This window comes from Callithrix jacchus, chromosome 4 (assembly GCF_049354715.1).
Source record: "Callithrix jacchus isolate 240 chromosome 4, calJac240_pri, whole genome shotgun sequence".
Lineage (NCBI taxonomy): Eukaryota > Metazoa > Chordata > Mammalia > Primates > Cebidae > Callithrix > Callithrix jacchus.
The window spans coordinates 90,384,870-90,405,871 of NC_133505.1; the positions used below are offsets into that span (position 1 = coordinate 90,384,870).

General features: G+C 40.5%; 1 long non-coding RNA gene across 5 annotated transcripts in view; it reads left to right on the forward strand.

Moving 5' to 3' along the window:
• Positions 1–4,935: 4,935 nt before the first annotated feature.
• LOC118152905 (uncharacterized) overlaps positions 4,936–21,002 on the forward strand; it is a 169,302-nt gene continuing 153,235 nt past the window's right edge. For all 5 annotated transcript variants that reach the window (XR_004741917.3, XR_004741918.3, XR_013534863.1 and 2 more), the window contains exon 1: positions 4,936–5,324. This is a non-coding gene — a long non-coding RNA (uncharacterized LOC118152905). The remainder of the gene's footprint in view (positions 5,325–21,002) is intronic.

Here is a 21,002-nt window from a genome sequence, read left to right on the forward strand (position 1 = left end):
GACAAAAGTTACCTTGAGTCTGCTGGTTTTACAAAATGAAATGAAAATGGAACTAAATGTTCCTGTTTAGGCCCTATTTAAGGGTCACTAGATTTAGTGTTTAGCTTTTAATAAAAATTATTACACCCTCTAATTGGCTGTAAATTAAGTGTTGTTCTCATATTTTACATCTGTAGATAATGACAGTCTTAAACAGTGGAAATTTTGTGCACATTCATATAATCTGCTGAAAGTATAAGCAATGAAAAACGTTGCTGGAATTTATTCATATTTTTGTATTGATTGATGAGGCATTTCAGTTTCAGCTGAATGAAAGGACTTTTAACATATTAATTTAAAGCCAGCACTGGAATTGTGCATAAAGAAATAAGCTATTGAAAAATAGTATTAGCACTGGGAATGAACCCTGCATTTAAACACATAAGCAAAAGTTTGACAAGAAGTTATGACTTTTCAGCATGACTTTTGGTTTGCTTTTGTCTGCACTTTTAGTTATGTAAAGTCTTCTGTCCTTTAAAAAGTGTATCATAAACAATTAAGAAAAAAATGAAAATATATGAAAGACCTTAGGGTTTTTTTTCCACTTCAATGTAGAATTCTTAAAATTTATTTCAAATACAATTATCATGATGGAATATATTTCCAAGATGAATTTTCAGAAATAGTCAAATGAGAATCTTCAAGTAAAAGGCTAAAGAATAGTAGTAATAAAACTCTACCAAAACACTTACATATTTTGGAATTTCCAACTTCAGTCAAAGGAAGACAAGGGAATGAAAAAAACAAAAAAACTATCTCAGGCCATGCATAACAGGTGATGCAAATTTAGAATAACTAGCATTTCTAGAAAGTCTTGTGCTTTTTAATGTTCACCTCTAGTTTTCAGTGTGGATTCCTTCTCAAATTACATAAAATGTACTTTAAGAAGCACTCACTACCTGCTACAGATGTCCAGGAAAACTGAATTATGGAAGTCGGAAACATATGGCAGTTGCCTATTGCACAAGGAAGGTACATATGAAAGTTATAAATTTCTTTCTTTAAGTCGGCATTGTAAACGCATTTTATAGGGTTCACAGTATGTATTACATCTGTAGATTTAATTTTTGAAATATATGTTTTGGAGATATTTGTGGTTTGAGATTCTAAGATAAAGAACTCATCTTGTTGTATTTAAAAAAAAAATCAAGAAAAAAACCCTAACAAATAAAAATAAATGTGTGGAGAGGCAAACATTTTTCTTATATTTCCTAGCTGGTTATACAGAAAAGGACATCATGCCATCTATTGGCAAAGAATTACTCACAACACAGGAGGTATGCGTCAGCAGGACATGCTATATTGATTGAGTACCCTAGCCAAAGAAGCAGAGATATCAATTGAGCAAAGCCAGCTTGGGGCTGATATAAAAACCATTAGATTAAGAATTGGACCATGCAAATGTCAAAAACACACCAATTAAACTTGCTTTTGAGAAAAAATTCCAAGTACTTGCTGATTTTTTCCATCAAAATATACCATTTAATTATTTCATTTAACACATTTGAAACCACATTTTGATTGTAATAATAAAGTAATATTACATATTCAGTATTATCAATGGATATCAAGTACTATCAACTACCAAGATATCTTCCCTTCACCTTCAGTGATTTTAAAATAATCACTCCAATTTTCTACCTGAACTGCCCTGTGTTATCTTTAAATTTACGTTTAATTTTGCAGATTTTAAGAATCAGAGCTCTCTTGTTTTAATTTATTTGGAGAAATGTTTGAATTAAGTTATCTGAATGGTCTAGGTAAAAAATGGGTTCAACCAAATATATACCTGCTTAAATATCTTGAAAGTAGACAGGTGCCTACAGGTAAGTTCGCTGTGAGTTCACTTCAAGAAAACCATCTTTAGAATTTCCGTGGAGGCAAACGGAAACACGTAAGATTGGTCTACGCTTTGTTGTAGAAGAATGAAAAGGATTTGCGGGAAAAATAATGCAAAATTACAGCAGATGCTCCCTACCGATGCAGAAGTTTTATTTGATTGTGTTTTGAATTTCCCCTTTGCCATCAATTGTTAAGTGGTCGACTGTATTGGTTTTCTCTTCTTTCTGAGTTCCTGCCTTGCCCAGGGCTCCTGGCTCCTGTGAGTCAGTGAGGAACAGAGCATTTAATACTATGGGCTTCCAGAAAGATGAGGGAGACGAATGAGGTGTAGAAAAACCTATCAGTTCCTTTTCCATTTGTCTACGGAAAGGTGGAAAAAAGGAGAGCGCTGCAGAAATTTCGAATTTCCTTATTTTCTAAGTTTCCATTGCTTCTTGAGCTCCCATTCAGTCCTGTCCCCGCTTCCTCTTGTTTCCATTTATAATTAGAACTTTGTAAGGGGACCCCAACCTGACTCCATCCAAGAATAAGCTTAGTTTGGGATTATTAATATTTTTTATGTAGCATTTATTACTTGATATTATTTAATAACAAAACTCGCAATAAAGTAAAAAAGAAAGAAGTAGGTCCAGTTTCCGGGGACATCCTAAAATCACTGGGGCAGTTCCCACTGGTAAAATACTAAGGATTCATATATCTGACGAAGTTCCACATCTGAAATTAAAATCCAGTCTGGATTTCTGAAGTTCATATTGCTTTGGGCAATATCTGCATTTTCTTTCATTTAGTTTTCGTTCTTTCTGGTTTTGGTGTCTTTTTTTTTTTTTTAACATTGCCGAAGACAATCTGATTTACAGTTTGACTGAGAGTTGCATTTCTGTTTAGAAGGTGAAATGTCCAAATCGGTTAGCCAAATTATTCCACGACGGCTCCAATATTGCGCCAAAGTCCCAGAGTCAGTTATTTTTATGTCTGACTGTATTTCATATGTGCTGGGTGATAAATAAAATCCGTCTCAAGCTGCAAACTATCTGAGTGTGATGAGGAACAATCGACAAAAATTAACCCAGCCAAAGCGTTGGGGTTTAAGCGGGCGACCTGACTGTAAATCAGCGTCACGTTGGAGTCGGAAAGCTGAGCGCTCAGTAGTCTCTGGGTTCGCCCAGCCTGAGCGAGCGGGGCTTCGTTGCTGGGGCCCGGGCAGGAATTGGACTTGGCCAGGGGTTCGGAGTCATCTGGGGAAAAGGCATGTTGGGAAAGAAAAGCAAGATCGCGCCGGAGAAACCTAATTAATTCATCATCGAGAATTCTCCAGTGGGGCGTGTGTATATGTAAAATCAAAAAAGACTTGGGAGGCAAACATGGGTGGGGAGGGTTAAGGAAGGCGCAACAATTCGTCATTTATCTGGATCCCAGAGGAGTCCACTGATTGCTCAAGTCACTAGAAAAGGAGATTCGTCTCAGCGATTAACAATGATGCCCTTTTAAGAGAGATCAAAGAAGGCGCCTAGGGAAGCTCTCCATCACCGCAGGGTAGCTTCTTGGAGTTCCGAGGCCGCCTGCACGTTCACTTCCCAGTGTACAGCCCCTACCCCCAAATCCGGGCTCCAGCCCAGCCTGAGCCTCCTTCCCTTGAAAGACCCAACCGGCCGAGCCCCCGAATCCCCGAGGCGTGGGTGTCAGGCTAAGCGGGGCTCATCCGACTGGTCGCCTCCAGCTCTCGCCACCTGTTGGAAGGCCCAGGCCCAAGAATCGCGCCTGAGGCGGCGGCGCGTCACTCTGCGGCCACAGAGAGTCAGGGGCCTCGGAACGCTGGTTTCTGCTGATAAGTGCAAAGCCCTCTCGGTGCTAAGTGCACAGTAAGTGAGAAGAATAAATACATCATCTCCCGGGGCGGCTGTCTTGAAAAGGCCTCTCAGCCCCCATGCGTTTCAGAGCCCGTCAAGGTTACAGACTAGTGCTGGCGCTCCGCGCCTGCGGCTCCCAGCACCAGCCGAGAAGGGCGCGCAGCCCGGGCCACCACATGCCACTAGCCCCGCAAGGCTTTCAGCTCCTCTAAGGGGAGCTCGAAATGCTCACCAAAAGCCTCAGAAACCTTGGAACTCATAAGACCGCACTACAGCGCAAACGGCGTCCCGGCTGCGCTCCCACACTGCACCCGCAGCCTGGGAGGCGAGGCTAACCCGGAGACTGCTCGCGGGGATTCTCCTCAAGCAGTCGATGTCGAGTACCCGGGCAGCTGCGGCAGGAATGGTGCAGGGGAGAGGGAGTTGTCACTGTCTTCTAGATATGTGAATTATAAATTGCTTTTAAAAAAATAGGTTCAGAGCCAAGTGAGTGAAAACTTAGAAGTCCCCGCGAGGAGCTCCAGTTCCCGGGCGGCGCGGTCCCAGCTTTCCTGCCGGTAGCGCTCTGGCACCGAGCGCCCGCCGTTTTGGCTGTGGAGGTCCAGTGGCTGTGTCCCAGGGCGCCTGGGCCTCCTTGCGGCTCCGAGGCTCCGCGTTTCCCGCACCCCGACTCTTTCTGGACTCGGCTGTCTCCGGGCCTTCCCTGACTTCTCCAGCCGCACCGCCCACCGCCTTCCCCAGCAGTTGTAAACCCTAATGCGTCCAGGCTTCGGGCCTCGGCCTCGCTCTGGCCGGCCGCCCGCCTGGCTCCAGAGGATTCGGGGGCGGGGCAGGCCGGCAGAGCTCAGCTCGCGACGCGGTTCCCCATGTTTTTATTTCGTGACCCTGACCGCGTCCCGACCGTAACCTCCTCTGCGTTACAGGGGAATAATAATCCTTGCCCCGCTGGCCTGCCGGGTGGTGGCGGGATACTACATCCTGGTTGGGGAAGGATCGGGCTTGGCAGAGACAAAACTATCCCGCTGTGTGGCTATTCACAACCCACCCAGATTTAGGGGTTGGGTGGGGGGTATTCAGGCCTCGGCCGACGCCCCATCTCCCCACCCCGCATAAAGGCGTTCGTGGGCAGTTAGGTTCTGCCGGACGCCGGGGACGGTGCGCGGGTGAGTGCCTCCGGGCACCGAGCGCGGGGCACGTGGCGCCCTCTGGGGACTGTCCGCGGCACTGCCGGGCGTCCAGCCTGGGAAGGCGCAGCTTCGCCGGGCACCTATCGCACCCTCAGGCTCCGCGCGGCGCTCGGTACCTGGCTCAGCGCTGACCCCTCCACCTGGCTGAAGGCGGCAGCCCTGGGAGACTCCGGCACTCAGCCGGAGCAGGAGCGGCGCACCGTGGGAACCCATACTGAAAGGGAAGCCTTGTCGGTTGCTCACTGCTGCAGACTCGAGGAAGGCCATCTCCAATCGCCCAGAAGCCACCTAAAGAAGGTACTGGCCTCCATGTGCCGAACCTCTAAGTCTCCCAACTGTTCACAAAAATACGAAGCCATCTGGAAAAGGGAGCATCCACATGGATGGAGGGAAACAATTAAAAATAAAGGTAATTAGGAGGAAGGACCTGAAAGGAATGTTAACGTACATGTTCTTTGCGCTTGAGTGTGAGGTAACCCCAGATCTTATTTTATGATGAAGAGGTCTGTCTAAACCCCAGAATTTTAATGGAACAATCGAACCAACTGACAAACAAAAATGCCATGTATCCCCAAGCCCTGGCCAGCTAAGGGATATTTCCCAGTCAAGTTCCCACGACCTGTTACCGTTATCATCGCCGCATACAGTGGGTGATGAATGAACAACTCCATTGCATTTCCACTTAAAATCCCAGGGCACACCACCTATAACTTTCTTCGACTTCTCTCATTAGTGTAGTTATTTTCCCCCTCTTTTTTTTTCTTTAGAAAGGTACATTTCACAAGTTTATAAATAGATCAACTGTTTCAAACGGCCCACATCGTGAATGACAGCTGACCTAAATAAATAAATAAACAAATGCAAAGTAATGGTGTATAGGGTGGTGATCAACTGAGAACTTACGGACTCTCAGTTACATAGTTATTTCTAAGACCTCATTTTTTAACAAAATGAAAGATTTTGAGGCAGTTACAGTTACACTAGTACATGTTGTGGAAATAAGCTTGCATTTAGAGAAAAATTATTAGAAACAGCTGCAATGTTAATGATTGAAAACCCAAAGTACTCAGTATGCTCAGTATCTACTTTTCATCATATTTTTTGTGTGCATCCACATAATGCATACTCTCTGTGTGTAATACAAGACACTTGTTTAATAAAGCAAATGATTGTCTGTGTCAGGGAGATTTGGTCCTCTCTCCCTCTTCCATGTGCAGAACAGATCAAAGACCCGAATTACCTCTGTCTTTCTAAAGGCAGCCAGATGGTGTCTTGATTTTTCTTCAGAATTTTTTTTAACAATATAATTCAAAGGTTAAAGAATCTGTGTGATGCTACAGATGAAAGCCCTACCCAGGTAAATTACTTTTCTTTTTAATCTCATGCATACCTTACCTTATTCCACAAAGGTTTTGATAAGTCCCTGGAGAATACATATAATAAATATGTAAATGGTGAGTAAAAGATTAAAACCAGGTAAGACTGAAATCACAATCCAGAGTCAAGATTAGAAGAAAACAAGAACTCTGATATGTGTGGAAATACTAGGCAGTTGTTAAAGAGGAACTTTAAATTTGTCTCAGAGCTTCCTAGCAGCAAAAGTAAAAAGCAAAACATGACCTTATCAAAAGAAAAGAAGAAATCATATCAGTTACTTACAGAGAGCAATATATTCCCTAAGGTGATGATGATGATGATGATGATGATGACATTTGCTGCAGTAGCAATAGTATGTTTAACATGCTGCCCTATTTGCGAAACCAACTGTCCCTGCCTCATCTCAACACACACAGCTATTCTTCCTGGGCTATTTTTACTTTGTTACACTTAGATTAAAGCTGCCTCTCTACAGAGAGGCAGTTTGGTAATTAAACTTTGGAATCAGATAAATCTGGACAGAGTGCCAGCTTCCACTTAGTGCTCTGCTATAACCCTTGACAAGGCACTTAGCCTCTCTCTCTGAGACCCAGTTTTTTTTTTTTAATAAAAGGAGAAAATCTATCCTATAAGCTTAAGGAGAGACGATTCTATAGCCTGACATGTCAGAAACTTTTTGTAAGTGTTAGGCTATTATTGCTGTTTTAATTGCCGTCAATTTTACCCCAAATGTTAGTTTCCTTCCTACTTTTCCACAATATCATAGCATTCAAGGGCATTTCTTCTTTTGAGCCTTAGAGCAAAGGAGAATGCCAAAATTTGAACTCCAAGACATGTCAGTACAGTCAGATGAGCAAGATCTCTGAGCTCCCTAACCCTCCCTGCGTGTCTGTAGTGGTTAAAGAGTGGAGCCAGTTAGTGGGAGAGAAAAGTGTGTGCTGGTAAAATGGGTCTTGGATCGGCAAGTACAGGAGTGGGCTGCTCTCTGTAGCAGCCCCACTCCTAGTCACCAGTGGAGCTGGCTGGATCACCTTAATATTGGGATGAGTCGTGCCATAAATTAGTTCCAAAAAAAGATAAGTATATCTAAAAGGAGGTAAAGAATATTATTTTGGAGGGCAAGGTTTTGCAGGTCACTTCAGAAAGTCAGTACTCTTTTAAAGTATTAAGTACTAGGGATTTGGGCAGCCTAAAAACGGTCACACTCTCTTCCCCGTATCCTTCCTCGTCCTGCCACTTCCTATGCAGTGTTTTTAAACTGAGTATTTGCAAAGACCCAGCAGTGGTGCTAGGTTTTATGATGACAAGTTTTCTGTTCTGGATCCACCACCTAAGATTAATCCAGACAACTGGCCTCCAGAGAGGTCTTATGTTTTTGTTCCTCTTCTGTCTTCCCTTCTTTCACCTGCTAAGCACTAAATTATTACCCTTCTCTTCCTAAAACTTGTGGGTTGATAATGGATTAAATATCAATCTAGTATCTAAGACCCTATATAATATATCCCAAGGTCAGCTGTATCTTAGAAAAGTATGAAGTATACATGCATGTTTGATGTATTCCACTAGATTGTAAACTTCCTAAGGTCAGAAACCTCATGATGTTTATAACAGCAGACAATTTGTTTCAGCTTGATGCAGCCCCATGACTAAACTGCCAGGAAGCCACGTGACACAGCAGGGAGGGCAAGGACTTAGAGTCAGAAGAGGGTGCCCAAGACTTGTTGGCTCTATCACTGGCTCTATGAACTTGAGTAACTACTCAACATCCTGAGCTTCTACCTGAAGTATTTAGACAAGATGATCCCAATGGTAACACATAGCACCAACATTTTATTATCCTGAATCTACCTTATAGCTGAAGGCAACTTCATCTTTCTCTGAATTAACTGCGATAGCATTTTACTTCCTCTTTTAAGAGATATAGCACTCCTACCTTGTATTAAAGTGACTGCAAACTATTTATCTTCTCCATTAGACATAAGCCCCATGAGTTCAGGACAGGTGTCTATATCAGTGTTTCCAAAAGAGCTAGCTCCGTGTTTTGCACAACTGTGCTCAGTAAGTACTTTTGAGTGAATAAAATCTGACCCTTTATTAACAGCACACACTAATTTGGTATAAAAAGAGGGCAGTGGCTGGACACAGTGGCTCTCACCTGTAATCCCAGCACTTTGGGAGCCTGAGGCAGGAAGATTGCTTGAGCCCAGGAGCTGGAGATCAGCCTGGGCTATATAGTGAGACCCTGTCTCTGTTTTGTTTTTTTTTTTAAGAAATAGCTGGTTGTGGTGGCATGCATTTGTAGTTCCAGCTACTCAGAAGGCTGAGTGGGAAGATCACTTGAGCCTGGGAAGTTGAGGCTGCAGTGAACTGTGATTACACCACTGCACTTCATCCTGGGTGACAGAGCAAGGCCCTGTTTCAAAAAATAAAAATAAATAGAGGTGAAGCTAGCTCTCTCCCATTGTTTGGCAGACTGCTAGACTTTGAGGCATTGGTACCTAAGCTCCTTCTCTGACAAGTCTTACTGTCTTGTTTCCATGTCAACCAGGCTACATCCAAGTAATCCTTGTGCTTATTATATTTGTTTGAAGGGTACAGGCTGAATGGTCCAGAACAAATATTCAGCTCTTTCCCTTAGCTAATGTATAGAATGTGGCAGAAAAGAGGCAGGCTTTATGATGGTAGAAAGGAGAAAGGCACATGGGGGTGGAGAAATTTTTTCCTATTTGATGAAGATAGGTAGTGAGTACTGACTTGTGTCTTCTAGTCTCCAGTATGGACAGAGAGGCCTGCCTTCTCCTGTCATGGTTTCCCTGGCCATATTTACCAACTCTGTAAAACTGTCCCTTGGAAATGGAGATTTTAAAAAAAGGAGTGAGAAGACATGCCTCTAGATTCATCTCCTGTAATGGATTCCAGAATAGGGATATAGGCAGAACCAGTTGACTGCTTTCTAGAGTAATCCTGCTGAGAGAAGGATACAATAAATCCCTGTAAAGAGTCTTTTTTTTTTTTCCTGCTTCTACCAGTGAGGTCTTTGGGACTGCAGCCCTGTCTCCTCCATCAGGCCCTTGTGCTCACCTTAAACTGAAGTTTCTCCAAGCAGCCTTTTATGCTGTGGCCAACTCAGAGCATCAGCCTGGGCCAGCTGGCCCAGAATTCACAATTTTCTCCCTAGAAGACTGATGCTTCTGGAGCTTCCGCTGCTACTGCTGAATACCACCAAGTTGCTGAACTTTGCTGTTGCCTCTGTTACTGATGCTATCTCCATGGTCAACCCAATTTCCCATTGCTGAGCCTGGGTACAAGCTAGGATCTTGCATGTTGGAGACCCTGCTGAAATGGTCCAGTTTTCTTGCCTTTTCCTCCTGCTCTGGGTTCTCCTGCTTCTCTCCCTTCCCATCCCCATCCCCAAACAGTAGTGAAAGTCCTTGCCAGTGAGTTAACACACTCTGGCTATTCTTGCTGAAGATGTTTCCTTTACTGCCAGGTTCAAGGGTGTGGTGGGGGGGGTCCTTCCTTTGTACCTCTCCTTGTAGCTGTAGGAGTCCCCATGTATCCACATATGAAGGCTGGTCTCTGTTTCCCTTCAGGCTAGTTAGGTTTCCTTGAGCTCAATAGGATGTATATTTATTCCCATCCATGAATCATCTAAATCTTTATATGGTATATTTGCAGTACATTAATCTTGAAAATCTTAGAATTATTTATTTTAGAAACTATCAACATTCTAGCAGTTATTAGTCATGAAAATTAATGCTATCTCCAAATAACTTTAAAATAACTCAATAGTTTTCTTCTCATGTAAGAGCCTTGAGTGAATCAGGTGGTTCTTCTGTCCATTCTTCTTTTAATTGGTGACTCAGGGACCCAGAAGTTAGCTCCTTTTTGGAGCTATGCTATTTGGAACTTGACTTCCATGTTTGCAGTGGAAAGGGAGGAGAGCGTATGGAGAAAGTACACCTTTTCTTAATTACCTCAGCCTGGAAGTGACACTGTTACTTCTGCTCACATTCTACTGGCAACACATCATCCACAAAGCTCCATGTACCTGCAAAAGAATCTGGGGAAACATAACATTTCTTTGTGCCGAGAAAAAAAGGAAATAAAACAATTTGATGACTACCTAGCTTTCTCTCTGTCATGAGTTTTGAAGGGAAACTTTTTTCTGTGCTGGAGAAACACCAAGGCCAGTATGCTCCTGGACTCAAATGACAGAGAAAGTAGAATCTACTGTTTAATCAGGTGTAAAAACTAGGTTGAACACTATAGGCCATTATTTGGTTTTTCATTTGTGGAACTGGTTCAAGGACAAAGTTCTCTTTGAGGTCAGGGAGAATTATATTTCATGGAATTGAAACAAGGTGCCTGCAGGAAGATGAGGATGTGAAAAACCAAGGGATACCCATTTATTGTGTTAACAGCCATATCAATGTTAAAAGCCCCAAAGCCATTCTATTACAGATTTCCATAGTCTTTTTATTACCTCAGTAGTTGCCAGTGACTTGAAACTTGGGAAAGTTTTGCCAACAAGCTATAGTGATATTCCAAAATCCAGGATTTGATCACTTCTTCTCTGGTCTTTTACTTTGTCCTAATATATGCCATCAGCACTCTCCCTTCATACTGTGTCTCGGTTAACACTTTATGTGCATCTTTAATGATTTAACAGATGTCAAATCTTGTCATTGGTTTGACAAGGGCTGACATTGCTCTAATGTCCTTGCTCAGGTCTGGTTAATTTATGAGAGGATAACAGACCACTGATGTTATTTTCATGTGCTTTGATGGAAGTTTTAGTGTCCCAACTACCCTGTGGAAGGAGTTTTACACTTCTAAAGTGGTTGCAGTGTTCTTGTTAAGATTTTTTTTTCATCACAGTCTTGGATTTTACCTTCTCACTGAACAGTATATTGTAATACCATTTAGGATAGTTGATTCAACACCAGTACCATAAAATTTTCCAGATGATAAGTATAGCAGAGAAAAAAACTAGAAAACTTTCTATTCTAGGAGAGACAATGGACATTGGAGGCTAATCTGTTTTGGGTCACAGAGACTAGAAAAACATCTGTGTTGTCTGTTCTGAGAACAATTGCCTTTATTGTTCAAAATAGCTTAACATTATTCTCATTTCTGAACTTATATGGGAGTCTTAGAAGTCCTCCAGAATATTAGAAACTGTTTGACTTGCTAGTCTTCACTAGCCATATTGAAAGCACCCAAGGAAGCCTCTAGCCAAATTAAATAATTTAATGGATATCCACTGAGTGATGGGAGATATGTGTTACAAACTATACTGACCACAGAGAGGATGTGGATGTGCCCTTGGCCTTCAGGAGTTTATAGCCGAGTAAACTGTGTGGCAAATCAAAAATCAATTAGCTCTACTAATAAGGCAAGGAAAGCACAGTCAGAGGCAAACCAATGATAATATCTAAAAGAAATGGAGGTAAAAACATTTGGCTAATATTCTTTTAAGCAAAAATGTCAAAAAGTGTCCAAGTAGGAGCCAGGACAAAGCAAAGCATAAGAATTGAGAGGTTGTTTCTGGTACAGATTCTCTCACTTACTGCTGGTATGACTTGGGTAAGTTCTTTAACTTTTATGAGCCTCCATTTCCTCAAACAAAAAATGAAGAGAGTATTGTGGGCCATGGCAAATGTATTAACTGATTGTGCAGGTTTGATGACACTATATATTTGAAAGTACTTTAGGATGGTAAAGTGCCACATGAAGTAAAGTCAAGGAGAGGCCTTACTCTTGTACTCCTTCTTCTCATTCTGTCCTCTCTGCTTTCTCCTTTCTCCCCTCCACACCCCCACATCCACACACAAACTGCTGTGACCCTTCATTTCAGCACAGGGAAAGAAGCCAACAGGAAGCAATACATTTTGAAGACGTAGGATGGGGGTGAGAATTTCTTGATATGCTATTTGGCATCCTGAGTATATGTAAAAACAGTAATTTTGGTGAATAATTTTTCCACCAAACATTTGCTTTCAGCTGTTGAAAACATTTGCTTTGTGAATAAAGGTGTAATTTAACTATGAGAGGAGGTAGCCCTTGGTGGTGGCTCTAGATCAGTTGTCTGAAAATCAATTTGCCAAATTACCAGTTGCAGAATAACCATCCCGCAAATACCTTCTACCAGAAAGAGGAGAGTTTTAAAAGCTTTCTCCTTAGCAGAAGCAGAGGTAGGGATGGGGCTATGCCACTGGGAGCAGAGAAGGCAGTAAAGTGTATTTAAAGGAAAGTTTGTCTGCTCATATTTTAAATGTTAAATCCTGGAAAAATGCTTCAGCGTCTGAAATGTGAATTACATGGGAAATTGACAATGAATTGAGCAGACCTGTGAAATCATTTGTGAAAACTGCTGATGTGAACAATCACTAAAACTAACATTTTGAAAAAAACAATAACAACTCAGTGAATTACTTATTTAACAACTCGGTCAGACCAGTAAAGGTGACTATTGATTTAAATGAGAGTGGGTTATGTTCAAACTGCTTTCTTCACATGTGTGTGTGTGTATGTGTGTTAGAGAAGGGGGCATACTGCAGTGATGCCATTTAGGCAGTGGAGATTTTAAAAACTGGTTAAGAGTTAGAGTCATAGTTTTATTTATGCAATTTGGAAAAGGATCTACAATGGTGTTGAAGGTAAGAGATAGGAGTGGAGGAAAATGCGGGGAAATGTATCTCATAGAACGCAGGTGTACAAGACCCATCCCAGGAACACTGAAGTCTGGATATAAAGAAGTACCCACAGTAGGTTTAGGGCTCTAATAAGGAATGGCTCTCGAGCCCCTCAGGCCATCAGATATGTGGATTGGTGGCATCAGTGCCAATATTTGAGGAGTTAAGAATCTGATAGCTAATGCTGGGCCAGAAGTCAGAAACGCCATATTCTGGCTCCAGATCTTCCCTTAAATTGGTGTAGATCCATGCTTCTCAAATTCTCTGTCAAGGGCTAATTTAAAAATTTCCAATTCTTTTTGGACTGATACATGGTTCTAGTGTATATGACTTACCCATAGCTTGTGCCACATGATATACCTAGAGATTTAGATTACACTCAAACTGGTCTGTATTCAGTGAAGTAAGTATATTGATCATGTAAGATGTTACAGAACTATAAATTTTCTGTGAATTTTTAAGTGTTTATTCCCAACTTTTGATCTTTTCTCTGTATGGACTAGTAACAACCTGTTCATAGACTACCACTGGAGATGATCTCTAAGGTATTTTCTACTCTGACACTAACATTCTGATGTGGGAGGGGCACTTATCTTTCAAATACAGAAATGTTTCCTTTATGTATTGTTGTTGGAGAACGAGACTGAGACTGTGTATTAGGGAATTTCTCCAAGAATGGAAGCTTGAAACACTGGGAAGATGATGCTGATGGTCTTGCAGCTTTTATCCCTCCTTCTTCCTTAATATTGGAACCCATAATCTTTTGCTAGACTCATAACTCCTGGAATACAAACTACATTTCTCAGATTCCTTGTAGTTGGTGCAGTTATGTGCTAAATTCTGGACAATAGGATGTAAGCGGAAGAGGTGTTTTCAATGGGCTGGTTCAGGTTTTTTACTTTACCACACGAAATTTGAGAGCCAGTCCAAAGTGAAGATAGGTAAAGAAGTTTATTGCAAAGTCAAAATACACTCTGATAGCTGGGTCGGAGCAGACTGTTCTAGAATGAGAGAACACCATCTGGCACTGAGGATACTTCCTTTATGGGAATCTTGCATGATTATTCATAAAGGGATGAGGATGGGCATTGTTGTTAAGTATATTGTGGGTGCTCTCCTGGATGTGCATGGACTATTGCTGTACATACTAGTACATTCATCACATGTCTCATTAACATTTTAATTCTCCACCCAGGGGTGTGTTTTTTATTATTATAATGAACATAGGTCAGTCCTAGGACGCTAATCATGGGTTTATGCACTTGCGTGAATATGAGGATTTCCCTCTGCTCTTTTACTTTCTTGTTGCAGGAAGTTCTAGCCATAAACCCAGGGTGCAATTTGTGCACTGTTGAGCAGTTTGTTCTCTCTGTCAATATGGCAAGCTTGTGTCCCTTTAAAGGAGGCTATGACTACCCTCTCCAAGCTAACTCAGTGTGACAACTTCTCGGAAGTCTCCTGAAAGGAAAATAACTGGAATATGGACGTTCCAGCTTTATATGTTTAGCTGCCTTGAGAATGAGGCCATGTAAAGCACAGCAACAGGATATATGGAGCCTTGATGCCTTCCACCACAGTCCAGTATATATATGCCTTCCACCACAGTCCAGTTTCCATATTTTTAAAGCCAATGTTAATTTGGTATTTCATTTATTTGCTAAACCTGATCCTAAGTGAAATAAAGACCAATTTTAAAATCCTGATACTTCAATTAAAATTTATTTGACTAAACATGGTTTATTTCCCTAATCCTTAAACAGGATGAAAATGGATTTTAATCTTTTTATGCTTATCAAGCCTCACCACGAGGAGTCACAATTACATAGTTTCTTCATCCTAGAGACTTGAGTATACCATGGCATAAAAGGCTGGCTTCCTCACAGCTACCTGCTTCTGAGGACTGTGCCTTCTAGGTTCTGTTTTCCTTGTCAGCTCTACCTCTTCCTATTTTCACTGTTCCTGTGTCTAAAAGGTATCCTTAAAAATTTTTCTGCTTCCAGATGGCTGCAATCTGGAAACCAAACATATTTAAACTGGGATAAATCAATACAAGCTCTATTTACTAAACACCTACTAATGTGCCAAGCACTGAGCTAGCTGCCAGGGGTACACAGGTAAATTTATAAAATCCTTGCCCTTAAGTTGTGTATAAGCCAGTGAGGTATTGTTAGTGACATCAACAACACAGTCTGGGAGCATGAAAGAGGAGCTATTAACTTTTGTCTGCTATTGGAGCAGCATTCTTAGGAGAGGTGAAAAAGGTTTTACAGAAAAGATGACTTTGGAGGTGGGTCCTGATGTGGGATACTGCCAGAAGTGTTGATTAAATCACTTCATGCAGGGACAGAGCTTAGGAGAGCCATGGGAGAATGAAAGTGTATAGCATATTGGGGCACCAAGAAGTAGCCCAGGGTTGGACACATGGTTGGAAAGGAAAGGAGAATTTAAAGCTACATATAGAACTTTAAGGGTTTCATTTATGAATTTTGTCTTTGTGCGCACTTTGGAGCATTAAAGTGTTTCATTTGTTTATTTGGGTGTTTTTTTTTTTTTTTTTTTTTTTTTTTTTTTTTTTTTGAGACGGAGTTTCGCTCTTGTTACCCAGGCTGGAGTGCAATGGCGCGATCTCGGCTCACCGCAATCTCCGCCTCCTGGGTTCAGGCAATTCTCCTGCCACAGCCTCCCGAGCAGCTGGGATTACAGGCACACGTCACCATGCCCAGCTAATTTTTTGTATCTTTAGTAGAGACGGGGTTTCACCATGTTGACCAAGATGGTCTCGATCTCTTGACCTCGTGATCCACCCGCCTCGGCCTCCCAAAGTGCTGGGATTACAGGCTTGAGCCACCAGGCCCGGCCTATTTGGGTGTTTTTAAGCAGAGTAATGATGTGACTTTAAATATTAGAAACTTAAATATGAGAGAAATACGTTGGACAGCACTGTGAAAGATATATTAGATGGAGAAAAGAATGGAAAGGCAGGTAGTAATCTCCTGCAGTCTATTATATACTCGAATCCACTACAGAATAGATGAGAACAGGACACAAGATATCAGCCATGAGGAAGAGAGATGCATGTGAGACATGTTTCTACAGAAAAGAGGAGACTTTGGTATTGGGCAGGTATGTGGGATAAAGGAAAATAAGGAGCTAGTTTCAATGTAGATGATGGTACTTTTAACTGATACTGGACTCAAAAAGCAAATAAAGTTTAGGAAGATAGGTGATTTTAGTAAGTTGGGGAATGCTGAGATAATGCCCATAAAACATGAAGGTTTAATGTCATACAAGTGTTTTGTAAATTTCCATTATCTGCTCCTGATGGCATGTTTATCTTTTTTCCTGTAGTGTCCCTAACAAATAGTGTTAATGACAAAATAATTTACTAATTGAAAGTTCTGGAGAGGAGATGGGACTTGGAAGTCAGTCTTATATGTATGATGCTTATAGCTGCAAGAGCTGGTGAAATGAACAATCAAAACCATAAGCAGCGGTACAAAGAAAATTTAGAACCTTAGGAAATCTCATTTAGGAATTAACAGAAGAACTAGTGAGAGGATGTTTCAGAAGCGGGGACCAGACAAAAACATGTTCAAGAAACAGAATTGCAAGAAAGAGATGTTGGTGAATTATATTAAATGCCACCAAAGAGTCAAGTTTTATAGAAACTAAAGTCAATGAATTTGGAATTGAGTTTGACAGTGATCATTTGGAGAGCAATTTCTATAGAGTGGTGATTCTCACACTTTGGAATCATCTGGAGGACTTGTTTAACACAGAATACTGGGCCATACTTACCTTCCATCCTCCTATTCTGATTCAGTAAGCCTGAGAAATTTGCACTTTTTTTGAGGCAGTCTCACTCTGTCACCAGGTTTGCATGCAGCGGCACAATCTTGCTTCTCTGCAACCTCCACCTCCTGGGTTCAAGCAATTCTCCTGCCTCAGCCTCCTGAGTAGCTGGGACTACAGGCTCGCACCCCCGCACCTAGCTAATTTTCATATTTTTAGTAGAGATGGGGTTGCACCATGTTGGCTAGCATGGTCTCGATCTCTTGACCTCGTGATCCGTCTGCCTCAGCCTCCCAAAGTGCTGGGATTACAGGCATGTGCCACCGCCCCTGGACAAATTTGCATTTTTAACAAGGTTCCAGGTAATCCTGCTGTTGTTGGTCCAGGACTATACTTGAAGAATCACTGTTATAGAGCACCAAGGATAGAAGAGTTGTTGGACAAAAAAGAAAAAAAAGAAGGAAGGGAGGGAAAATCCCACTCTACTCACAAATTAAGACTTCATCACCTACTCCTGATGCAAGCAACAGAATAGATTTTCCTTAAATATTTGAAGCTGAAGAACTTTTGCCAAGACATACAACTCTTTTAACTTCTGTTTCTGTTCTGTATAAATAGAGGTAATAATAAAACTTGCCTCTAGAGCAAGACTCCATCTCAAAACAAAAAACAAAACAAAATAAATCTTGCCTCTACTCATTGCTTTTAGGAGTAAAGATAATATACCAGGGATGTGATAGCATTTACTTCAGTGTTTGGTTCTCAAGTAATTGTGGAATATGAGCATATACATTACTTATCCAAAGATGAAATAGCCTTTACACAAATTAATGTATTTGGTTACAATAACTGCCTATACAAACTGTCTGCAGTCCTCCAGAATGTCTTTATAATTGGCACTCTAATGTCATCTATAAATTCTAAATTCAGCAAATTAAAAAGGCTTGATGACTGTTTTCAGAAAAAAATGGAATTTTGTGGTACATGCCACAAAACTTTTTCCTTCTTTCTTTTTTAACATGTGCTGCTTAATAAATTCTGTCTTCCAAAATATTCTCCTTCGGTCGTATTAAAAATAAACATTTTAATTAATTACTTTTCCTTTATTTTGCTAATGTGATGAGTGAATATAAATCACTAAAACATGTTTGAGGAAAGACTGTGAAAATCTATTTAATTAAAAAGTGAATGTTTGCTAAATAATTTAACTGGTTGTCAAAACAAACACTGTCAACATTTTTCATTAAAGAAATGAAGTGTATATTTAAGTCATACTAGGCTTAGATAATTAAACTCCACAAGAATAGGTAAACCAGGATTTTGAAAAATTAAATTTAAATAATTTAAAAAATATTCTAAACCAGTAATTGTTTTTAGCTGGGGATGAATGTGTTTTTTTAAATGGATATAGAACAAGAATATTTTTGGTGTTCCTGAATTTTAAGAGAAGGAAAATGTTATCTAATATAATATTGGTTTTATACAATTTTCTGAGGATTTAAATTAGATAATATAGACAAACAGAACACTTGGAACAGAGTACTCATCGTAAAAATAACAACAATAATAAACATAATAGCAATTACTATTTTTGTCTGAAATTGCAGCCAAATCTTTATTCCATCAGCATAATTTAATCACTAGTAAATCACCATATAGTAGATATTATCACTAGACTCATTTTTTTTCCTGTGAAATTATTTTATTATTATTTTTAGTAGTAGTAGTATTATACTTTAAGTTCTTGGGCACATGTGTAGGACACACGGGTTTGTTACATAGGTATTCATGTGCCATGGTGGTTTGCCACACCCATCAACCCATCATCTACATTAGGTATTTATCCTAATGCTATCCCTTCCCCAGTACCCCACCACTGACAGGCCCCAGTGTGTGATGTTTCCCTCCTGGTGTCCCTGTGTTCTCACTGTTCAACCCACCACTTATGAGTGAGAACATGCAATATTTGGTTTTCTGTCCCTATGTTAGTTTGCTGAGAATGATGGTTTCCAGCTTATCCAGGTCCCTGCAAAGGACATGAACTCCTCCTTTTTATGGCTGCATAGTATTCTATGGCATATATATGCCACATTTTCTTTATCCAGCCTATCATTGATGGGCATTTGGGTTGATTCCAAGTCTTTGCTGTTGTGAACAGCGCCATGCAATAAACAGAGGTGTGCATGTGTCTTTATCATAGAATGATTATGAGAACTTCATGAAGAATACACAAGTATCAGTAGATGAATAGATAAAGTGGCAAAAAGGATATCAGAGATTAAAGATCAACCCAATGAAATAAAGAAGACCAGATTAGAGAAGAAAGGGTGAAAAGAAATGATCAAAGTCTCCAAGAAATATGGAACTATGTGAAAAGACCAAATCTATGTTTGATTGGTGTACCTGAAAGTGACAAGGAGAATGGAACCAAGTTGAAAACACCCTTCATGTTATTATTCAGGAGAACTTCCCCAACCTAGCAAGGCCAACATTCAAACTCAGGAAATACAGAGAACACCACAAAGATATTCCTCTAGAAGGGCAACCCAAGACACATAATCATCAGATTCACCATGGCTGAAATGAGGGAAAGAACGTTAAGGGCAGCCATAGAGGAAGGTTGTGTTAGCACAAAGGGAAGCCATTAGACTAATATCAGGTCTCTCAGCAGAAATCCTACAAGCCAGAAGACAGAGGGGGCCAATATTCAAAATTCTTAAAGAAATTTTCAACCCAGAATTTCATATCCAGCTAAACTAACCTTCATGGGTGAAGGAGAAATAAAATCCTTTACAGACAATGCTAAGAGATTTGGTCACCACCAGGCCTGCTTTACAAGAGCTCCTGAAGGAAACACTAAACATGGAAAGGAACAGCCAATACCAGCCACTGTAAAAACATACCAAATTGTAAAGACCATCAACATTATGAAGAAACTGTATCAACTAATGGGTAAAATAACCAGCTAGGATCATAAAGACAGGATTAAATTCACACACAACAATATTAACCTTAAATGTGAATGGGCTAAATTCCCCAATTAAAAGATACAGGCTGGCAAACTGGAAAAAGGGTCGAGACTCATTAGTGTGTTGTATTCAGGAGACCCATCTCACATGCAAAGACATATATAGGCTCAAAATAAAGGGACGGAGGAATATTTACCAATCAAATGGAAAGCAAAAAAAGCAAGGGTTGCAATCCTAGTCTCTGATAAAACCAGACTTTGAAACCACAAAGACAAAAAGAGACAAAGAAGGGCATTACATAATGGTAAAGGAATCAATGCAATAAGATGAGCTAACTAACCTAAATATATATGCATCCAATACAGGAGCACCCAGATTCATGAATCAAGTTCTTAGAGACCTACAAAGAGACAGACTCCCATATAGTAAGAGTGGGAGAGTTTAACACCCCACTGTCAATATTAGACAGATCAACAAGACAGAAAATTATCAAGGCGTTCCTGTACTTGAACTCAGCTCTGGATCAAGTGTACCTAATAGACATCCACAGAACTCTCCACCTCAAATCAACAGAAAATACGTTCTTCTCAGCACCACATCACACTTATTCTAAAATTGACAACATAATTGGAAGTAAAACACCCCTCAGCAAATGCAAAAGAATGGAAATCATAACAAACAGTTTCTCACACCACAATGCAAATAAATTAGAACTCAGGATTCAGAAACTCTCTAAAAACTGCACAACTACATGGAAACTGAACAACCTGCTCCTGAATGACTACTGGATAAATTAAAAAATTAAGGCAGAAATAAAGACGTTGTTTGAAACGAATGAGAACGAATACACAATGTACCAGAATTTCTGGCACACATTTAAAGCAGTGTGTAGATGACATGATTGTATATTTAGGAAACCCCATCATCTCAACCCAAAAACTCCTTTAGCTGATAAGCAATTTCAGCAAACTCTCAGAATACAAAATCAATGTGCAAAAATCACAAACATTCCTATGCACCAATAACAGACAAACAGAGAGCCAAATCATGAGTGAACTCCAAGTTACAATTGCTGTAAAGAGAATAAAATACTAGGAATACAACTTACAAGGGATGTGGAGGACCTCTTCAAGGAGAACTACAAGCCACTGCTCTAGGAAATAAGAGAGGACATAAACAAATGGAAAAACCTTCCATGCTCATGGATAGGAAAAATCAATATTGTAAAAATGGCCATACTCCTCAAAGTAA